The following is a 24,278-nucleotide window of genomic DNA, read 5'->3' on the forward strand; positions in this document are numbered from 1 at the left end:
TCGGTTTTATATCGGCTATCAACCCAACTGCTTTTAAAGATATCGGATATCGGTATCGTCTGTCAAAAAACCAATATCGGTTGACCCCTTGTCTGAATACAAATTAAAGCCTGATTTGTTCATAATTCTCATAACATTAAATAATTCAAATGCATATGACAAAACGAACAGGTTTGCTGATTTTGCCTGAAAGAAGACATTTAAGTCAGTCTTGATGTAGATGTAGGCTTCAGAAGAGGATATTTTTATGACATTTTTAGTTTTGCAGTTTGAAAGACATGATCTTTGAGTCATAAGGCACGAGCTGCATAACATCTCACGATTTTCTCCTTTTGTTGGCCTCAGATGATTGAGCTTCATGTGGGTTCAAAGCGACACAAAGGTGAGTAAATGATGGCGGCGGCTTTTATAGGAAAATCTTTACATGCTGTCGATATCTGCAGAGAACGGAGCGCTGCGGATGAATGAAGACTCTTTCCTACTGACGTGTTTCTGAAGCAAAGGGCCATGAATCTAAACACTCTCAATGAGCTCGATGTGTGTGTGTGCGTTTATTAGCAGCTCTTCATCATCTGAGCAGAAACAGCAACATCTAAAATCTTTTCTTCTGTTTTCAGTGAATGTTTTGCATCAACTTTGAGTTGTCTCATGAACTTGTGTTTATTTTATTAAAGCAACATTTCTTGTTTGAAAATTATACAGAGATTAAAAACTAATTAAATAAAAAAAAAAAAAAAAATTAACTGCTATTAAAGTGAAAATATAAATAAATAATTATTATAAATAAAAAAAATATTAATAAAAACTATAATAGTATACATCAATGATTATAAAATAATACTGATTCACATCAGATTATTATTATTTTTCAACAAAATGTCCTTATTTGCTTAATTTTAAAATATGTAATAAAAATTTGTGTGTGTGTGTGTGTATATATATTTGAAAGTGGTGTAAAAAAGTTTTTGCACCCTTCTTGTTTTATTTTTGTGCAAAATTTTCACATTTAAAAGATTCAGATCATCAAACTAATTTTAATATTACACAAAGATAACCCAATTAAATACAAAATGCAGTTTTGAAAATGTTTTTCTGCAGATTTTATTTGCAACTTTATTTGCAATGTGTGTATATATATATATATATAGTAAAGAAATTGAAGTTGCGAATTAAACATTTTGTTGTCGTTCGTCAACATTTCATAATTTAATAAATATATATATGTATATGTACATTTATGCATTAAGCAGACCCTTTTGTCCTAACAGCCTTTTTTTCTCAAATGGATTTACTGTAAAACAACCCACAAACTAAGAGCATTCCTGAGATGACTCTGACGTGTTGAATGACCACTAGAAACGTTACCCATCCAGATGAATTATGGGTCATAATGAGCCTCAGTTTGACCACAGACCAGCAGAGACTGAGGATCTGCAGTTAATTCAGATCAGATGCTCTACATGAAGTGTGAAACATGTACAGCATGAAATCTGTTCATAAACAGAGGCATAAACATTTTAATTTACCCATCACATTAAACAACATTGCAAATTCAAAGTGGATTCAAAATTGATTCGCCCAACTGAAACAAAATTCAACAGTTATTTAAAGTGTTATTTTAAAAATAAAAAATTGTTATAGATTTTTATTAATATCTTTATTTTATTATGAATTTATATATATATATATTTTTTTCATTTTAGTTCAAGTGTTTTGACATTTTTATTAAAATTAAAAAGATAATCATTACTTTTTTCCCCATAATGCATACTCTGTTTCTTGCAATTCTGAGAATTGAATTGCAAGAAATAAACTTCCTATTTTTCCATTTTTCAGAGTTTTTCGTGTCTTTGTTCTATATAAAAAAAATATTTACTTTTATTAAATTTTAATGTTTATTTATTCATTTTCGGTTAGCAAACTATTATTATTACTATATATATATATATATATATATATATATATATATATATATATATATATATATATATATATATATATATATATATATATATATATACATAATTTTATTATTATTATTTTTTATTCAAACCAAAATGTCACTTTGGACATCTTATATTTTTATATATTTCTATGGGAAAGTGTGTATCTCTGGTGATCTATCAATTCAATTTCACCTTCACTCTTTATTTTTTTATTTTTAAATGTCCTATTATTTAAAAAAACACATTTATTTTATATTACAAATATTTAATTTACATCTATGCATTTGGTAGTACCTTTTATTCAAAGTGGCATTTATATCATTAATTAATTAGTCCTAATATCAAATGCATTATTATTATTTATATTATTACATTTATATAAATAATTTCATCAAAACCCTGGAAATCAAACTTATGAAATATATTGCATGAATATTATTCACACCACCATTAGCGGTTTAAAATGGTTTCATCATGTAACATCACAGGAACGTCCAGATCCCAAACTCATCTGTCAGACTCGAGAGCTGCTGATCCTCCAGGGCTTTTCACTTTGGATCTCTCCATGTCGGTATGAAGCAGGATATCGGATTGACGCAGCGTTTGGGATGGATGTGTCCTTACAGACACGGATCACATCACCGAGAGATGGGGCGTGGGATCCCCCCACAGTAATTCTGCTCACCATTACAGTTATTACTCTCCCACAGAAGACAGCGGCTGAACCCACACCGGCCCGCTCTCCGTAATAAAACCCATTTCCAGAGAATGGAGTTCACGGAGCGCGACATAATTTAAATTGTTTCAGGCTGATAAAAACGGTAGAGGAGCGTGAGGAGACAGCGCTGCTCATCCATCAGACTCGTGCTCTTTATATCCAACCCACGTCTACACTCACTATATAGAGATCAACAGTCGCAAAAATTGCCATATTTGAGAAAAAAGTTGAGTAGTTTGCATCACTGGATATAACTGTTAGGCATTCAGGCTAACATCTGTTCCCTGGGAATCGAAACCACAACCTTGCGCTGCTAACGCAATGCTCTACCACTTGAGCCACAGGAACACTATAACTTTTAACATTTAACACTATAATATTTAGCAACTTTCAGCGTTAAACTGAAACTCTGCTTCTGTGAACACTAAACCCCGCCTACTTTGATTCGATTGGCCAGAACAATTATTTTGACATTGACGAGCGCTGTTAGTCTACTAAGGCAGAGCACGCTATTATTTCTAATTATAGGGGGAGGGGCTTAATTTTTAATTTCTGATTTTTTATAACAACTATTAAATGTTTAAAAGACAGCGCTCTAGTCAGCTCAGATTTGCATTTATTGTATTTGCTTTTGTTGAGGCCATTCGCATTAATTGCGAAAAACTTAATTTGTGGTGAAAAACTACATTACCCATGATGCTGTTCAGAAAATTCCACCAATCAGAGAGTCGCAGTGAAGAAAGTGCGCCAAGAGCACTGATCTAGAGCGCCGCATGGGTTTCTTATGAAGTGTGCACACCAAACGCGAAACAAATATTTACATCGCATTACTCGCTCTAAATTACTCGCTGGATGTTTTTTGCGTCACTCTCTTGAAAAAAAACATAAAAACTATTTTAAAAAATGTATTTCAATTTTCTGATACAACCGGACATGTCAATAAGCTCTTCGTTGATTGGCTTGTGTGACAACGCGTCATGCTAATTTTCCACTCGAGTTGAAAACACACAGAAGACATGTTTGAGGCATATATCGCACGTTTGCGGAAAACGCGTTTCTAAACACGAATTACAGTATTCGCGCAAATTCGCATCTATTCACATCTTTGCATTGACTTTGTATGTAATCTACTCGTGCAAATTAATTGAATCCACTTTTGTCGCGCTATTCAAATGTGGGATATTGACATCACTTTTGAATGAGCGCTCGCTGTTTACTTTCAGTTTAGCGTACACACGACTCTATGGTCTGACCTCAGAGTGCATCAGTCGGGTTGCCAAGTCTGTATTTCCCACGCAATTTTGTTACCGTTAAACTGTTTCTGTGGGTTAAAGGTTTGAAATATTGCATAATTATTATCACATTTGACTGGAATGCCTGTAATGAATTATTTAGCATTCTATTTATAATAAAATTGCGCTAGATTTCAAGTTTTGTGAAGGATGGCTACTGGTAGGAAGCCTTTTTTGTAGCTGTGTTTCTGCGCATAAGAGTGAACGTTATTTAAATGTTAGAAAAATGTTTCGTACAATATTCTACTGACTTTATTTTTACCCACTATTTGAATTTGAATCTAAGAACATTAAAATGTACAGTTTTTAGTATTGATAACAATCAGAAATGTTTCTTGAGCAGCAAATCATCATATTATTCTGATTTCTGAAGATCATGTGACACTGAAGACTGGAGGAATGATGCTGAAAATACAGCGGAGCATCACAGAAATAAATTACATTTCAACATTTATTCAAACAGAAAATAGTTATTTTAAATTGTAATAACATTTCAAAATTTTACAGTATTTGTGATCAAATAAATGCAGGTTTAGAAAGCAGAAAAGACTTCTTTGAATGAATTATTATTACATTTTTTCAGATAGGTGTGCATAATAAATTGATAAAATTATCCCAGTGGGCACTGGTTTCTGGGCTGGTGCAAAAACAGTTTTTCTGGCCCAGAAATGATTGTGTTAAATTCTGTCAGATTGTGCTCAAGCGTCCTGTCAGTGGATAAGAGGAATCTGTCTCTCTTTCTCTCTCTGTTTGTTATCAGATATCTCAGCTCTGTCGAGCTTCCAGAAAACATGCTGTCAGTTTCACCAGTCGAGAAACTCAATCACAGCCGATAACAGACTGAACTGAGTGTGTGTGTGTGTGTGTGTGTGTGTGTGTGTGTGTGCGTGTACTCACACTCCTCCTCTTTGGGGTCAAGCTGAGTGACGCTGATTGACAGGCGGTCGACTCTCTCCTGAAGCGAATTCACTCGAAATGAGAAGGAATGAGCTTCATTAAAGAGCTCGCCGAACAAATCCTCTGCATATTTACCTGAACACACACAAAACAAAAGAAAAATGCATTATTATCATGAGAATTAACCTCAGTTTTAGTTCTTCTCTTGATTCTCTGATGTGATTTTTATTACTGTAATAAAATTAGATTTTATTTACATCAGCATCAATTTAAGGCAGTTCAACAATGATTAATACATATAAATAATATAAGTTAGAAAGTTTTATAAAATAATAAAACTAAAAAATAGATAATTTACATATTTAATCTTAAATCTTATTTTTTTAATTATTTATGTAATATACAAAGTATGCTAAATAAAATAAATAAATCATGAAGTAAGCATTAAGTTTTTTTTTAATTCCTTTTTTAGATTTTTGCAGTTCAACAGATATTACCATTATAAATAATTATTTCACAATTACAAACTTAACTTGTACAACGAGAGAGAAATTAAAAATGAGAGAAATAATTGTATATTTTTTAATATAAATAAATATATAATTGATATACTATAAAGAATAATAAAAATAATGACATAAAAAGTAATAAGGTTAATAATACCAATAAAATAATAAAAGGTAACAACTGTGTTTTATCCAAATGTACAGAGTACAGAGTAACACAGCACTGTAATGCATTGCAGATGTGCAACTGAAAGTAATGGTGAAAGTGAATTGACATTCAGCCAAGTATGGTGACCCATACTCAGAATTTGTGCTCTGCATTTAACCCATCCAAAGTGCACACACACACAGAGCAGTGAACACACACACACACACTGTGAGCACACACCCGGAGCAGTGGGCAGCCATTAATGCTGCGGCGCCCGGGGAGCAGTTGGGGGTTCGATGCCTTGCTCAAGGGAAACTGTACAACATCTAGAGTGTTTGAGTGTGTATGTAGAGACAGAAGAGATCTGGACTCACTCAGGCTGCTCAGCTGACGGATCACGTTGGCCAGAGAGATGTTGGTCACACACTCCAGCTCGTTCTTGATGCTGTGTGGCAGAGCTGTGTGACACAGGTGACGAGGCTCGATACTGCGCTTGACCAGCGGCATCCTGACGCTCTCGCTCGCTCACCACACCTGAGAGAGAGAGAGAGAGAGAGAGAGTCACTCGCTCGCTCACCACACCTGAGAGAGAGAGAGAGAGAGAGTCACTCGCTCGCTCACCACACCTGAGAGAGAGAGAGAGAGTCACTCGCTCGCTCACCACACCTGAGAGAGAGAGAGAGAGAGAGAGAGAGAGAGTCACTCGCTTGCTCACCACACCTGAGAGAGAGAGAGAGAGAGAGAGAGAGAGAGAGAGAGTCACTCGCTCGCTCACCACACCTGAGAGAGAGAGAAGCCCCTTTCACACTGCCATTCCGGCAAATACAGGGGTAAAGTGTTCCTGTAATTGTTCCCTGGTCGCTAGATTTGGCACTTTCACACTGCCAGTGATGATCCGGTATATGTGCGTGCTTTCACACACAACCCCTGAAGATCCCGTAACGACACGTGACATCAGCGCGTGACGTGTAATGTACGAGTCGACAACGCTTGGCACGTTATACTTTAATTGAAGCAAGCAAACGATCTCTGCGTCAGCGCGGAAAGTGAGGAACTAACTGATCTCTGCTTCATTACAGTTTGCACATATGTTTTCGTCCGAATGTTGATCTTCCTTCAAAACAGCCGGTAAAAGAGTCGCGCGATAACGCGCGTCATCACTTCGATACGGAATTAGATCTGGCTTTTGTTCACACAGCGCTCGTTCCGGATCGATTATCGCAATGTTACTATGTCCCCGACCCGGGTTCGATTCGGTAATCAATTCCGGGACGTGGTTGCTTTCACACAGAAGGCGACCAGGCAATGTTACGGGAATATTGCGGGTCCGACGTGCAGTGTGAAAGGGGCTAGAGAGAGAGAGAGAGAGAGTCACTCGTTCGCTCACCACAACCGGAGAGAGAGAGAGAGAGAGAGAGAGAGAGTCACTCGCTCGCCCACCTTCTTTTAACAATGCAGCAAACATTTTTAAATATCTTAAAAATACTTTGTCTTTAAAGTATTGATAGATTATTATTAGATTTTTTTTAAAGTAGCTTACATTTGGCCAAAATCTAGAGATGATGATGCTGTAGCCTATTGGCTGTGACTATGCGTTAGATCTCTATTTTTTCCTTTTCTTTTTGAGTAAAAAAACGCTATACTTTATAATTATTGTATTATTATTATTAATATGCAAATAATATATATATATTTTTTTTTTTACCGTTATTAACCGGTATTTCTTTCACCCGAACCGGTTTCGGAACGGTAATAATATCAGAGGAACGCAGAACAGAAACGTTAAAATATAGATTCTGCTCGGAAGAATTCTTTCCGTTTTCAAGCCCGGACTCTATATCACCAATCCCTAAAAACATGGAGGAATCACAGAAATGATGAATGAAGAGAAGGAGACATACATACAGCAATGGAAAGAACAAACCAAAGACCAAAGTCGTCTCAACAGAGAGTACAGTCTGCTCTCAGAGCACAAACACACATCCTTCTGAGACTCACTGTACAGTCAAATACAGCACAACACTCCTGAACATGACAGATTCACAGTATTACTGCTGAAGGACCTGCTTCCTCTTCGGTAGAACATTCGATCCACAGATGCCACGAACTAAGAGTTCAAGAGCGAACACATCTACATTAGTAGTGCCATCAATGTTTATAGAAATATATATGGGTGTATTTTACATGCATTTTATTTGTTTATGGATGTATATTATATGTATTTTTGTTTTGTTTGTTTTTATTCGGTTATGTATGCAGAACAATGTACGTATAACCATTTATATTATATACACAAAATTAATATTTATTTATATACACATAAATTTTTCTATAATATGTTTATACAATTAATTATAATTGAAAAATTAATAATATTAATTAATATTCAATATTTTTTTAATGATTGCTATATATAATACATTAGCATTTTTGATCACTTCAGATCAATTATAATTTAAAATAAATAATAATAATTAAATACATTTTGACAAATAAAAATGACTGAATATTTGATATTTATATATTTTATATAAATATAAATGCGTATACATATATTATTTACATTAATCACAATAAATTATAATTTAAAATAAATAATTATTATTAACACTAATAAATGATACTTTTTATTCAAAATAAATGCTGCACAATATTCCTGCGGAAACTGTGATGCATTTTATTTTTTAGGATTCACAGATGAATAAAAAGTTCAAAAGAACAGCATTTATGTGGAACAGAAATCTTTTGTAACATTATAAATGTCTTCACTGTCACTTTCCATCAATTTAATGCAGCCTCGATGAATAAAAGTATTAATCTCTTTAAAAAACATAAACCTGATCCAAACTTTCTTTAGCAGTCTGATAAAGTCAAGAGGCAAACATTAGTGGTTTTCAGAACCTGTTTTCCCCTTTAACTTTCACCTTTCACTCTACAGAAAGCTGTGAATGATTTGATTCGCAGTGTCCTGCACTAAAACTGACCCCGAACAAACTCTCCACTGCATTTACATGAAGACAGAGACCAATCACAGAGAGCGGAATGTTCACGCAGCAGCCAATCAGAGCGCAGCCAACCCAGCCTCAGCCAATCAGAGGTGAGGACGGCTGTGGATGCGATCGGCCCAACAGCTGGTTTCCATTAGAGTCTCCTGAGGTTCTCACACGGGACACAAAAGAGTCGGAGAGAGCAGGACTCTTACGTAACACACACACATAATAGTTCATGAATCCGTGTCTCCGTCTTGTTATGTCTGGATAACAAGCAGCTTCATCTCAAGTAGTGAACTCTCATTTGTTATGGTGTCTTCCGTGTCAGAAGGCTTGCGCTGTTGTTTTTGCATTAAAGCATACTTTTATTTTCTGCAGTGTATGTGCAAACTCCCAAAAAATGCATGATCAAACTGATCAAATATATACATTGAATGCAACGCAATTCACTTTGGATAAAAGCTCCTGCCAAACGCACGAGTGTCAAAGCAGAGGAACCGCATGGCATGATCTATCCCACAATGCAATGCACTCAACCTCATCTTCACTCTCCAGTGTGATGGATGAAGCTGGCACAAAACCACACATCTTAATATCTCTTCTTTGAGTTAGTATTTGGGCAGACTGCCAAAAGACATTTTACGCCAAATTCATTTCGGAGATGACTGAAGTGAATATATATGCAAAGTGGAACGAAAATTGTATGAACATTTAAAAAAATATATTAAAAAATGGCAAAATAAACAATATATATGTTTAAATTGTAATTTGAATGCAAGTCATTTTAATGTGCATAACATGAAACATGAGTATAATTTACTTTAACATGTTAAAAAAAGTATAAAAACATTAACAAGAACACAGTTTTATGTGTGTGCATGTGTATTGTTTTATGTGTCATTTTATTATGTCTATACACACACACACACATATATATTTATAATTCTTAAATTATAATTGTAATGCAAAAACACTAATATTATGAGCATGCATATAATAAACATAAGTCTTTAACACCTAAATCTTAAAATGCAATGTAAACATTAAATCTAAAATGTTAAATATTTGTAAATATTTTGGTTACATGCCACGTGTGGCAGCATAATCTGTGCATTTATATTATACATTTATATTTGAGATAAATAAATATACATGTAATGTGACCAAAAGTACAGCATATTAATTATTTTATTATTATTATTATTATATTAATTGACATTGCATATTTATACTATTAATATTTAATGAATAGTATATTTAATATTAATATTTTATAAGCATGCATGACAGCTAAAATATTTATATTTAATCTAATAACATATTTAAAATACGATTAAATATTTGTATTTTATATAATGCTGTTAGAACTGTTTCTCACTCATTTATTTATTTGTTTATTTAATGCATTTTAATTTTGGGGTGAATTATTTCTTTTGAATGTGATATTTCTGGGTGTTAAAAACAGTTAATAATTGAATGTGCTCGTGTTCGCTCTGACCTTCACCACTGATCTGTCAACCTGCATGAATAAATAAGACGCCGGAGCTGAGGCTTTGCTCTTATCTGCGTCCACACACACACACACACACACACACACACACACACAGCTGTGAGCTGCAGATGACTGTCTCTCATTGATCAGCTGTCTGAATTAGACATCCACGGGAACGATCGTAACACTGATCATCCAGAGAGACTGATTAGCATCTCTCGAGTCAACAGTGCTGTTAAATACAACAACACGCATGAATCCTCAAGCGCTTCAGACACATCATGATATATAGGACTCAGATGATGGATGGTAAAATACAGTTTTATTGCTGGAAAGAATCATTTATCACTTGCAAACTATATATAAAGGCCTTTCTCCATCACTTGATCATAGTTACTGCTGCTATGGTCAGAGGAATGACATTTACAGTGACTCCTGCGTTCTGTAATACAGTACATCTGGAAAAGTTGCATGGAGAGTGAAGTTACACCTAAAGCAGCTCATACTAAGATGCACATGCAATATACTGCATGCAGAAATGTCCAAATTGATTAGTAAATTCAACAACCCTTGACTTTAAAATTGGCATAAAATTTAAATATCGTAATATTTCTAATGCATATTATTGACCTTACTGAACTATTCATCCATGCATATTCCATTTTTAAAATCAAATATATATATATATATATATATATATATATATATATATATATATATATATATATATATATATATATATATATATATTAAGAAAAAATATATTTATATATTATATACATATTATAAAAAGAATTATAGTGACAAATCATAATACTTGCTATTTATCAGTATTAAACAATTCATTGACAATAAAAATTCTTTAGTGTTATTAAATATATATTTTTAATATATATCAGTTACTTCTAAATCTATCTTAATAATAATAATAATATATATATTTTTTTTAAATCAGTCTTTTAACTTGGAATGAAATTTGAACATACATACATACATATATACATATATATATATATATATATATATATATAAATACCTGAATATAGAGAGAGAAATACGATGATCTTTTTCAATTATCAGTGTTTAACAAATTTTGATCATTTTTTTGTAATTAAAAAAAAAAGTTTCAAGAAAATATAGTGTGAAATAAGTAGTTAAAATCAGTAATTTTTTTGGGAGTCATTTAGCATTTTGAAATATTAATTTCTATTAAACAGACATATAATTGTTTTAGAATTTATTAAACATGCATATTTTTAATCAATCCTAGTCTTTTAAATCTGAACCCAATTTTGAATATTTGACATATTGTTGAGGATGATTAATTGTTTTTTTTTTAAGAATCCTTTGCACACTTGTGTATCACAGCACATAAGAAAGGGGTCTGTCATTTCCTCCGTTTCATCTTTTTCTTGTAGTTTGCTCTCGTCCTAATAAATCCAGATTTGAAAAAGGTGCAGTAATTTGAAGGACAAAGTGCAGATGAAGAAGCCAGAAGGCAGAAAGCAAAGCCATCAATAATAGATGTGAGATATAGAGCTGAACAATGGCACTCGAAGGAAACGCTGGCGGCTGTTCAATCTGCTGACGCTGCAATCTGAGAGTTTGAGTGAGAAAACATCAGACGTGCTCATGTTAGCTCAACAATAAACCATCAGCACATTAATAATGTAATAATTATTCATTATAATTATTATTACTATTTTATTGACAGTTCTGCAGCTGTTACCTGAATGTGATGTATTTTTATTATTTATTTTAATTTTATTTTTTATTAATTTGCTTGAATTAGGACTACATTATTAATTATTTGTCCCATTTTTATCTAAACAATTTAGCTTCTTTTTTTTCTTTTTAAAATGCCAAATTGTACATGACATATATGATTATTTATTACATATATATTTATGATTAATATCAATTATAAATTAATAAATAGGGTAAAACATTTAATAATTTATCTGTCTAATTGTGTCTGAAAATGCTCTTATTTTTGTATTCAACTCAGACTAATCTACATTTTTATGTAACTGAACTTAAAAAAAATTATGATCAGTATTAAAGAAAAAAACAATAGCTGAGTAACTTTTAAGACTAGTCTTAACCTTTTATGCAACCATTCCCGGGAGACTCTGTTCATTCCTAACAAATTGTTAATTTCGTTCCTAAGACTTATTAATTTGTGGCAACTTTCCATGTTTCATTAATTTTGTTTTCTAAATAACCCTTGATTTAACTGAATTGAGAGAACAAAAAATATAAATCAACAAATTCTTAATTCATGAAAAAATGGGACGCTTTAAACAAAATGCATAGCCTTTGTAAGTAATAGGCCTAAAATAAAATTAACAGTTTGTTTTCATTAAAAAAGCGAATTATCAGACTTAAATAATTAAGATAATGGATTTAAAACAGAAGTGTGTCGTGGCGCTCCATAAACAAGTTCACAGAAAGGAAAGGATGATAATGTAAATTATGTTTGTTTGCTTTATTTTACAAAAGCACAAATCTTCTGTTTTTTTTTTTTTTTTAAATTGTGAGTTCACAAATAAAAGTAAACAATTTTGCGGATTATATCTTACTCCAAAGTGTTTTTTTATGTCTCTCCTCGCGCACCGAATTCCCCCCCCCCCCCCCCCCCCAAATATTAAGTCTGTTCATTATCAAAACAAAATACTGTCAACCAAACATATAAAAGGTCACACTGGTCAGTTTAAATATACTTTAGAAAACCGGTTCACTGTGCTGTTATGCCAAGGACGTTTTTTCTCATGTGAAGAGGATGATCTTTTCCGTATATGCGAAAGCATGTAATGTAAAAGCCTAGTAGTTTACATTATAAATAACAGTTTAACATTCAAATCATTGCCATACTCGCGCTCACTCGTCATCGTATGCACGCACACACTGTAATGATCTAATGCACAGTATGCCATTTAAGTAGACATATCAGGACGCAAAATATTCAAAATCAGATATGTTCCGGAACATGATCCAGCAGGATCAATCTGAGCACTGGTCATAATACTCAGATAAAAATGTTTGATGTGAGCAAAAGTTGTATTTCTGATGAAAGCCGTTCTCTCACTGCGCAGCACACACACGCGCCACAGTTACCTTTGAGATCATAATTTATTTTAAATGCCATAATGTCCGTACAAAACATTGCAATCGTGTTTTAAAATACAACAACGAGCACCACAAAACCATTTAAAGAGGCATGTTCAGCACTCAGTAAAATGATCTCAAATGTATGGCGAGCTCTCTTCATTTTACCAAATGATCATAATCACATATATTCATTTTTACAATCCTGCTACTAGCATTTTATTCAAACTAAACCCCCTTTAATTTGGGTGGGAAAGCATTTTTGTTGTTGTTGTTGTTGTTGTTGTTTTGAGTGGCATTTGTCATTCCAGTGACTGCGCCACAGCAATAGATACACTCTACAGCACAATCGATTAATTGTTAATTTAAACGACGATCGATCATGGAAATCATCATATATATATAAGATACATATATATAAAACTGAATTTGTAAGATTCTCTCCCTGGTAGAACTATTGAGTTTCAAATTTTGAAAGTTTTAAAGTTATGAATGCGTAATTCTGGTAGTACTTTTGGTTGAAGTAAATTTTCACCCAGTGATTTATCATCCAGATATGGTCGCACCTGTAGATAATAAGAGCTACGAATGGCGCATCACAGTGTTGATGTGAATCTTCATCAATCAAGCGAGGAACAGATCTGCTGAGAGTCGAGCAGTCGCATGACTGGCCCATTAACTCCAACTGCGCTCACTGTAAAGAGCCGCCATCTTGGATCTGCCGTGAATGGAGGCGTTTTTGGGTAAACGAGGCTAGCGGACGCTGCCAATGGGCACAGTATGCCAATCCGGCCTCCGGCACAACAGAGCTGCTTCTCGGTGGTACTACTGAAGTAAGAGTCTGTCAAGCACACAAACGCACACAAAGAAAGCTCAGCAAACGCCACTGGGGTCGTACCACTCTGAAAGAACGGGGGAAGTGGGACTTCATTCTGTGCACAAACAAGGCTTTTATTTGACAAAATCAACACTGTCTGTTTGAACAAACGTGAATAGGTGCATTGTTGGGATCATGTGACCCGTGTCTATAGATGTCTGTCTTCCAGACTCATTAAAATCCACATCAAAATACACTTGATTACAGACAACAAACAGTTACACACGAGCTGTAGTGTGCAGATGTGCATTAGAAATGTGCAAACCATGCATGTACTGTATGCCGGTTACCAACCTCTGAGGATGCATCACAGGTATTTTTACAGAGAGAACACAATCAGTAAATGCATCCTAGATAGTGGATGAAGAAAGAAGTGTAGACCTTACACTCATTAAAGGCTTAAAGGTTCTTTGTTGGTTCCATAAAGAACCTTTAACATCCATGGAGTCTAACCATTGGACAGAAAGTTCTTTAAAATGGAAAAATGTTCTTTAAATAGTTCTTCACACTAAGAATAAAACAAAACATGGTTCTTTTAAGAACTTATTAAAAGTTTTTTTGGGGAAACACATTTTTTTTTTATTGCATTGCTGTGAAAAAGAATGTAATTCAATACTTAAAAGTATTGATAAAAATAATTAAATATTTAAAAAAGATTTTAAAAGAAACATATTTTTATACATATTTATTTTATTTATTAAATTCTTTAGCTCTAATAAAAATAATGTGTGAATGGTAGCTAAATTCTGCAAAAACATTGTAAATAAAACACATTATCTGAGTTAGATTTACAAGAAAATACAATTTCAGTTTTTCTACTTAAATTAACATTAAATTAAATGTTACTTGCCATTTCTACATAATTCATTGTTTCTATGCAATTCTTTAACTAGCAATTTAAGTGTTTTCGTTTAACAAATTTAACCGATTTTTGTGTAGTTCTTTTATAATTCTAGTAAAAGTTTGTAAAATGTTACTATTTTAACCAATATTTGCAAGTATGTTCATGTTTGCTAACATGATGACGCCAAACTATTGGAGGCAAACTTTCAAACATAAACATAACAAGACGGCTCTGTCATTGGTGTCCAAACGTAACGTGTCTTAAAAAAAAAATTATGGATACCAAATGCGCAACACAACCAAATTTCGCAAATGTAACCGCACCGTTAGAAAGCAGCTATGCCGTGCATATGGAAGGCAGACAGGGCCAAAAATCTTTAAGTGGAACGTGTGAAATTCGTGCCGATTTTGAATGTGATTGTTTCGAATGTGAAAACATTTAAATTCTGGCTGTGTTAAAGTGTCCATGAACACGTAGTGTGTTTGTCGTACATGAACATCCGTGGTCAGATTCCCGCCTCGAGTGCTTTCTGAGCCAATGCTTGTGAATCCACGTCCCCAATGATCTGTCAGGACGCTTCGCATGAGTCAGAAGACGAGACACAAGCACTTATGTAATGATAACACCAGCAGGCGCGACCTCTGACCCTGAGGACTCGAGCCGAGGAGCCACAGGCGTCTGTTTAACCTTGAGTGGTGGATAAAGGACGCTTGAGTCGCGGCTGAATGTGACCCAGATCTGAGGTTTTCCGCATGCGACACAGAACTGTTCTTCTGGACGACGCTGTTGCCAGATCTCACTGGAGAAATAAGAAACCAAAACAAGCCAAAATAAGCGACAAGCCTTTCCAGAAGAAGCCAAAATAAGCTCTGATGGCGGATGGGTCTCTGTTAAATTGTTGTGTGGGATAGAAACTCCTTCAGCTTGTTCTGAACATGAGGAAAAAGAGAGAGATGTATGAGCAACATAAAGCTCAGACTTTATGTATCTGGGTCATTTTTATAGGGGAGGAAAAATGTAATAGGTATTTGGGATTTTTATAATGTGATAAATGTGTGAAGAGTCCATTTGGAGTTATAATTCATTATTTAAATATGATCTTTTTTTCGTTTTAATGGAATCATTTCAGCAATAAATTAATACTTCTAATCATCAAGGATGTATTAAATTTATCATTTATTATGTTAATTCAAATAACGCTTTTCTTTTGAACTTTCTATTCATCTGTGATTCCAGAAAAATAAAACGAAACACAGTTTCCACAAAAATATTGTGCAGCACGACATTGATAATAATCATGTTTCTTGAGCAGTAAATCATCATATTATTCTGATTTCTGAAGATCATGTGACACGACTAGAGGAATGATGCTGAAAATACAGCGGAGCATCACAGAAATAAATTACAGTTTCCAATATATTCACATAGAAAACAGCTGTTTTAAATTGTAAAAATATTTCCAAATTTTTACTGTATTTTTGGTCAAATAAATTCAGCCTTTGCAACCCATCCATCAGTTTATATGTGTGTTCTGCAGGTGGAAAAAAAGCTTTCACAATCCTTTTTCCATTCATCCACAAAAAGCATCTGAACATTTTGATTTATATAGACACCTACTATCCTGCATTAGCTTTACGCACCATGGGATGAGAAACACTTTTCACTTTTCACTTAGCTAAACTAATGTAGGCGATCGGCTCTGTCTTTGCCCAGAGAAGTCAAACAGAAGGAGTCTTTCCTCATCTCGATCTCTTATACCCACACACATTTACTTTCTGTCTCTGATTTTTCTTTTTTTTTGCCGCATTCTGTCTGGAGGCAGCACATAAAAATAAAAATAAGCACAGAGAGAGGCAGAGAATAAAGTAGGAGTGAATTTCATCACCTTCTGCTGCATCCTACATATGTAGATCACAGGGATTTCAATTTACAGGAATTGCTATTAGCGATCAATTAATATATGCATTAATTGTTAACACTTCTCACACTGACAGAATTAAAGGAATAGTTCATACAAATATAGACATTCTGTCCATATTTAGGCCTACTTGCCCTGAAATGATTGGTAAATCAGTGTTTTATTAGTTTCTCTATCTGCATTTTACAAAAGCACAACCACAATTAAATTTGAACTTTTTTTTTTTTTTTTTTTTGCATTTTTTTGCTCAAATTATTTGGTAACTCAAATCATCAACTTTTAATTGGATTTCCCGCCTCATAAAGCTGATAATCAGAAAAACAGCTTGTGTGATATTGCTTAATTAACACTCCTAGTGTCACAGACTTGACAAAACTGCAAAAGATGCTAAGTTAAAAAATCTTAACCATAAAATGATGTCGTTTCAGCCCATGTGAGTCACCAATGTACTCACTTCTGATTGGCTGATGCGCTGCAGTCGCTCATTGACATGCGCGTCATGTTAGCCGCGATTGGCCGTGAGTCATTCATCAAAATCAAGTGCTTGCTGAGTAATCGCTAATGCACTCGCTAAGTGGCTTGTTTGTGATCAGAGAACAGAGAAAGGGCAGAACTGAACTCTGGGAACAACATGCAAATCACAAGAAGTTTTGGGTGGCACACCATAATTGAACGGCCACCCACTCTATGTAAATATTGGCCCTTAATTCATACCAATCACTAGTTAGCGGGCACACACACACACACACACACACACACACAGACTCATCCCGGGCAGGAGAAAATTGGGGTCAGATGCTTTTAGATGCGCTCAGTGTGCGTGGTCTGAAGAACAGAGTGGAGGAGGGAATTGAAATGCGCCTGTAAAAAAGTACATTTACAGCTTCCTCTACTGCAGTAATTGAGTATCAGTGCACAAGAGCCGATTAGAAAAGTGTCGCAATGCCGCGTAACCTCTCGCTCATCCGGCTCAACTTCAATTATCACGTTTTGAAGCATGCTGCTGTTTCCAGTCCAAGTGTGACCATATAATCCACTGTGATCTGTCTGCTAATGCTAACAAAAACACAGCTAACGTTCTCAGGATGTCCTTGCGAGGTTCTCTGAAAGTTATCAACAAATGTTTGCCAAGAGAATGTTCGTTCAGAGTTAACCTGTTCTCAAAACGTTAACACAAACATGTTATTTATACATAGTTCATGGTACGTTTTATTTCTGTTTTAGTTTAAAATTAATCTAAAACTTTTGAATGTAATCACTTGATGATGAGAGAAAATAACGTTTTCAAAATTCATTCATGGAATGTTTTAGTTCTAAAATGTGTTAGGTGGACGTTTGTCTAACGTTTCTTTTTTTTTTAATGTTACTTCTTGTTTCAGAACATTCCGAGAAAAGTAACGTTCAGAAGTAACGTTGACGAAATAACGTTTTCAAAACTCACAGACAGCGTTGCCAAAATGTTCATACATTAGAACATTTTCTTTTTTAGCTGAGGGCAAATAAAACACAAACTTTGCACAAACTGTAGTTTCTAAACTAACGTTTTTAAAGAAAGTTACGTTTGTTCAAAGTTATCTGGTGTTTAATTAAAACTTTCAAAACATTAGCATAAAAATATAATTTATACATCATCCATGGAATGTTTTTCTGAAACGTTTTAGCTGGATTTTTTTAAAATGTATCTTCTTCTTAGTTTTCAGAACATTCAGTGAAGATTCAAAAGTAACACTTCCATAATGTTTGCGAAACGATCAAATGGAATGTTCAATTTAATGTTCTCATAAACGTTACAATGTAAATAAAATGGAAAACTGTACTTTTTGCACATTCATAATGTTTTCATAGCTTAATGGGAATGTTAGCAAAATGTTCTTGAAAATATATTTTTGTTAGCTGAGCTTAATATAACATTTCTGAATTATGAGCACAAAATCATAAAAAAGTACTTTTTTTTTTTTTTTTATCTGAACACTTTGACTGGGCTTTTCCTATTTTTCTGTTAAATTAAAAAATCCAATTTTAATTTTAAAATCAACATATAAAATATCCATTTGTTTGCAGAGAGTCTTGTTTGGGAAATGCCATGCTTACAAACACAATATATTATATTACGGCCAGGGCATTTATTTTCTTTATGATTATGTTCATATATGTAAATTTCCCTAAATAAAGGAATAAATAAAGTTTTACCTATTTACCTTATACAATAAACATTTAAATAAATTCGTTTACCATCAGAGCAATCATCAAAAGTACAGCCTATCTCATGAATACTGAATTAAAATGATGCAGTTCCAGGTCAAGTCTGAAGGATCTTCCACCTGTTTTCTAAAATAGTGCATCTGATCACTAGTGTAAAACAACACTACTAATAAAACAAGACTTTTTATGGAACAGCCTCATTTAAAACAGGTTTTAGAAACACCTGGGGAGTCTTTTGGCTCCGTTTGCATATTCAAATCTGAATCTGCACGAGCTTAACTCCAAAGAAGAACAGAAGCGAAAGCACAGAATGAAGTCAAACAGAAAACACTGTGTCACAGGATCAGCACCTGTCTGTGAGCGAGAGGACAAAGGAATCCACCCAAACGAGCGCAGGAGTGTAAGAGGACACCGCTCTCGTTATCCTCCACCTGCCTTCAGCCACAAAACCAACAAACCACTGCCCTCCACGCCACGGAAAATCCCTGCTGGCACCGACGGCGCTCCATAACCAACAAATACGACACGCAAACAAGAGTGTTTAGTGACGGTGTGACAGTAATGATTTAGCATGAGAACATGCATTTAGTGCACTTTCTTCAACATTTCTTAACTCCAATAGCAAACGTACCATGCACGTTTTTTTTAATTACAATTAATATATGTTCCTAATTTAATACCATTTAAATTCTTTGTAAATGTTTTATATTTCTTATTATTATATATTTTACATTTGATGGAATAAATATTTACATGTTATAAAAAATAAAATATATTTTTTAATGCTTTTATTTTGTACAAAGGTACATAAAACAAAGATTGCATTACATTTTTACAATCTTTGTGCTTCAAAAACTCCTTGTAAATATTTGTGAAATTTAAAGCATATTCTAAGTGAAAATTGTTTCATAGTAAATCCTACACCAATTTTTATCAGTGTAATATTTAATATAATATTTTTTATTCCTATATAAAAAAATTTTTTTGTGATATACATATATCTATATATCTTTTTTTTTTTGAAAATGTGTATTTTAAAATGATATTTTTTTCATTATATTTGGTTGATAAACAACAATTACCTACATATACCCCAATACCTCTTTAACATTTAATTTATTAGAATATTTATTATTTATAAATAATTTGACTATTTATTTTTTTTTTAATCTATTTAATATTTGTTTATGTTGTGGTTCTGATGGCAAATGTACTTGGTGAATTATTAGTAAGAAGCAACAATATTATTTGAGGGGAAATGTAAAAAAATATTTATGTAGTTTGTAGTATGTAGTTTTATTTCACAATCTGCTCAGTTACTGGGATTTTCACGCACAACCATTTCTAGGGTTTACAGAGAATGGCGTGAAAAGGGAAAAACATCCAGTATGCGTCAGTCCTGTGGGAGAAAATGCCTTGTTAATGCTAGAGGTCAGAAGAGAATGAGCGACTGATTCAAGCTGATAGAAGAGCAACTTTGACTGAAATAACCACTCGTTAAAACCGAGGTATGCAGCAAAGCATTTGTGAAGCCACAACACGCACAACCTTGAGACGGATGGGCTACAACAGCAGAAGACCCCACCGGGTACCACTCATCTCCACTACAAATAGGAAAAGGAGGCTACAGTTTGCACGAGCTCACCAAAATTGGACAAAGACTGGAAAAATGTTTAAATGCCACAGCCTACCTGAGCATTGTTTCTGACCATGTCCATCTCTTCATGACCACCATGTACCATCCTCTGATGGCTACTTCCAGCAGGTTAATGCACCATGTCACAAAGCTTGAATCATTTCAGATTGGTTTCTTGAACATGACGATGAGTTCACTGAACTAAAATGACCTCCACAGTCACCAGATCTCAACCTAATAGAGCATCTTTGGGATGTGGTGGAATGGGAGCTTCGTGTCCTGGATGTGCATCCCACAAATCTCCATCAACTGCAAGATGCTATCCTATCAATATGGGCCAACATCTCTAAAGAATGCAACATCTCAGCACCTTGTTGAATCAATGCCACGTAGAATTAAGGCAGGGGGTCAAACACAGTATTAGTGTGGTGTTCCTAATAATCCTTTAGGTGAGTGTATATATATATATATTGTGAGGACGATACTTAAGAAAAAAAAATGCCTTGACATCTTGACACTCAAACACACACACACACACACACACACACACTCACACACACACACAGAGGCAGCTCTGTGGGCCGAACAGAAAGACTGAACAAAGACTCTAGTGTCCGAGGCGTCTTCACAGCTGGGATGTTTAAGACTCTTCAGCAGCGTCCACACATTCATCTCTGTGTGATAGCACTGCTGTCTCCAGCTGTTTACCTGCCTCTGGAGTCAACTGATTCAACCGTTCATACGCATTACAGAAATATGTCAAAGTGGCATTTCTCATGTACTAAAAAATAAATGTTGAGTATTGCTTAAATACAAATTAAAAAAAAATAATAATAATAATAATATATATACATATATATATATATAATTCAAATAATTTAGAAACATTGTCTAAATTATAATGAAAAATATAATATATCAGATTTATTTATAGTATATGTGGTTCATCACTTAATATAAATAAAAATATAAATATTGAAAAATATATTTTAAAAAATCATCATATATGCTTGTGTTTGGTGTATATATATATATATATGAATTCTGATTTTTTTATTCATCAAAGAAACCTGAAAAATTCTACTTGGCAGTTTTCAACATAATCATAAAAATAATAATCATCATATTTATTTTTTTGAGCAGTAAATCATTATATTATTCTGATTTCTGAAGATCATGTGACACTGAAGACTGGAGGAATGATGCTGAAAATACAGCGGAGCATCACAGAAATAAATTACATATTAATTTAGATTCACACAGAAAACAGTTATTCTAAATTGTAAAAATATTTCACAATTTTACTGCTTTTGCTGTATTTTAGATCAAATAAATGCAGGCTTTGTGAACAGAAGAGACTTCTTTAAAACATTAACAAACTTTTGACTGGTAGTGTAAATTAAATAGATGATTAGAATAAATAAATAAACGTTGTGTAAATAAAGATATATAATAGATATAAATACTCAGAGCAACACATTCTTCTCGTCTCATGTCTGATCTATAACTCTGGACTTGAGGTTTGTAACTCTGGCAGAAAATCAAACAGAAGCCACATGAAAAGCTTTTTCTGAACAACAAAAAAAAATCCACCCAGAAAAGAAAAAAGAACAAGTTTTCTGCTTCGCCAGCAAGAGCTCAAGACTAAGAACTGAAGCAGACAACATCAGACTGACCCTCTTCACATCCTTAGCATTAAAGACTGAAACTAATGTCTGATAGTCAGCGAATTAACCCTTAAATGTTCAATCATGCATCTACAAGTAAACACTGACTGTATGTGAATCAAACACAATATTAATGAGATGCACAGTAATCCTGGTACCTAAGATTAGAGCATTATATAAGGTATTGATTAAGGCTTTTGCAATAAATATAGCTATGATCAAGCTTGAAGTGAACGTTGCATGGGGTCGCGATGACACACGCTAGTGATGCCTGAGCGAACCGATTCTTTCGAGTCGCTGGTTCTTTTTAAAGATCCGAACCGTTTGTAAATCACCCTGGAAGAGGCAAAGAAATTACGTAATTTGTGAGTAAAACCGAGAACTTAAACGAAAACGTGCCGTTTTTAAACAAAACAATTGTTTGCTCCGCGACTCGTTTCGCGATTCGGATCTTTGAGTGAACTAACCGATTCATCCAAACGAATCATTTCTCCTCATATTTCACACATAGCTCCTAATTCGGGGGGAAACAACAACTGTTCAACGTGTTAATGCGTTAAAGCACGCGAAAAACATGCATCAGTTTGAAACGTGGTGTTATTTTAAGTGCACGAACTGAACAGAGAAGCGATGGAGATGCTTTGTGTTTTCTGAAGTCTCGGGTTTCACAAAGCGAGTCTTCCAGTGTCTGCTGCCCTTCCCCCTGCATGCACTCAATTCTACTATTCATTCTCAACATTACTGGACGCAATTGCGTTATGCATTCAGTATGCACCATATTTTATATGTTAACAATAACTCAAATAATTTGTTCTCCTACTGCTAAATATTTGGCATGCCATCCCAGCAATAATCTGGAGTGCACACTGTTTAGCAAGCATGCAACTGCATTGCATTTCGGTGTGATAGTTTGTCTAGTGTTCGTCATACAGATGTGACACCCCTTCCCCCTTGAATGCATCAATCTCTGAGCAGCATAAGTGATCTTTTCATACCTTTAATCAAAACAAGCACAAGTCGCATGTATTATGTTTATTCTAACATCGTGTAGCATGCATTCTGGATGCTTTAGGCTGCATTATGCAAGTTATTTCACATGATGCATGCATAATTCAACCCACACCTGTCATCCACTCCTGAATGGGGCCAAGCAGTGTTGGTTTACATCGTAAATGCATCAGTCGGAGAAGATACATTCGAGAGAAAGAAAAAAAATGGAACATGCAAACATGAACACTTTTCGCCATGCATGTTTGCATTATGCGTTATTTTGATTTTATACAGAGAATTGAAAAAATGCGGTGAAAAAAGAACAGTGCATACTTCGAAGCAAGCATGCATAAAACATCATACCTGAATAAATGTTATGTGTTCGTATTATTCCATGATTTCCCGAGGTTATTCCTTAATTAAAATATTCCTGTCGGTTCAGTTCTTTGCAGGGATACACTACTGATATACAGTCAGAGTGAATCCCGTTAAAGAGAGTGGAGCTCGGGACTAGAGGACCGTCGATGATGGAAAAGGGATCCACGGTGAAAACACAGCAGATTGACTTCAACAACGATCTGTATAATTTCCCGTCACAGCTACTGGTAATCTAAATAATGTACCAAAAAAATCATTAATAACCAAGCTACTGCTCTATTTCTGAGAAGAAGCGAGATTCTGGATATCGGTGTGTGTGGCTCCACCCCTCCGGCTGCAGATGGTACGGCCCACTTTCTGTCGAACTGAAGAAACCGCACAGAACATCTCGGTTACGTATGTAACCTTGGTTCCCTGAATAGGGAACGAGATGCTGCGGTGACGTCACCACGTATGGGAACACCTCTGGTGTGACGAATGTCTGAAGCCCTATACCATCCCGCCAATCCTATTGGCCAAATGGCGCATAGCACCACCCTGCGCATGCGCGAGCATGATATACCTGGGTGCAGCGCGCCATTTCGCTCAGATTTCATGACTGAAGATGAAGAGTTATCAAGGTACGGAACGGCCAGAACCGCAGCATCTCGTTCCCTATTCAGGGAACCA

The 24,278-nt window shown here is 34.5% G+C and overlaps 1 pseudogene; it reads right to left on the minus strand.

The window, feature by feature from the left end:
- Positions 1–23,922, minus strand: part of LOC113088246 (wiskott-Aldrich syndrome protein family member 1-like) — a 46,031-nt pseudogene extending 22,109 nt beyond the window's left edge.
- Positions 23,923–24,278: the final 356 nt, after the last annotated feature.

This window comes from Carassius auratus, unplaced genomic scaffold, assembly GCF_003368295.1.
Source record: "Carassius auratus strain Wakin unplaced genomic scaffold, ASM336829v1 scaf_tig00045915, whole genome shotgun sequence".
Classification (NCBI taxonomy): domain Eukaryota; kingdom Metazoa; phylum Chordata; class Actinopteri; order Cypriniformes; family Cyprinidae; genus Carassius; species Carassius auratus.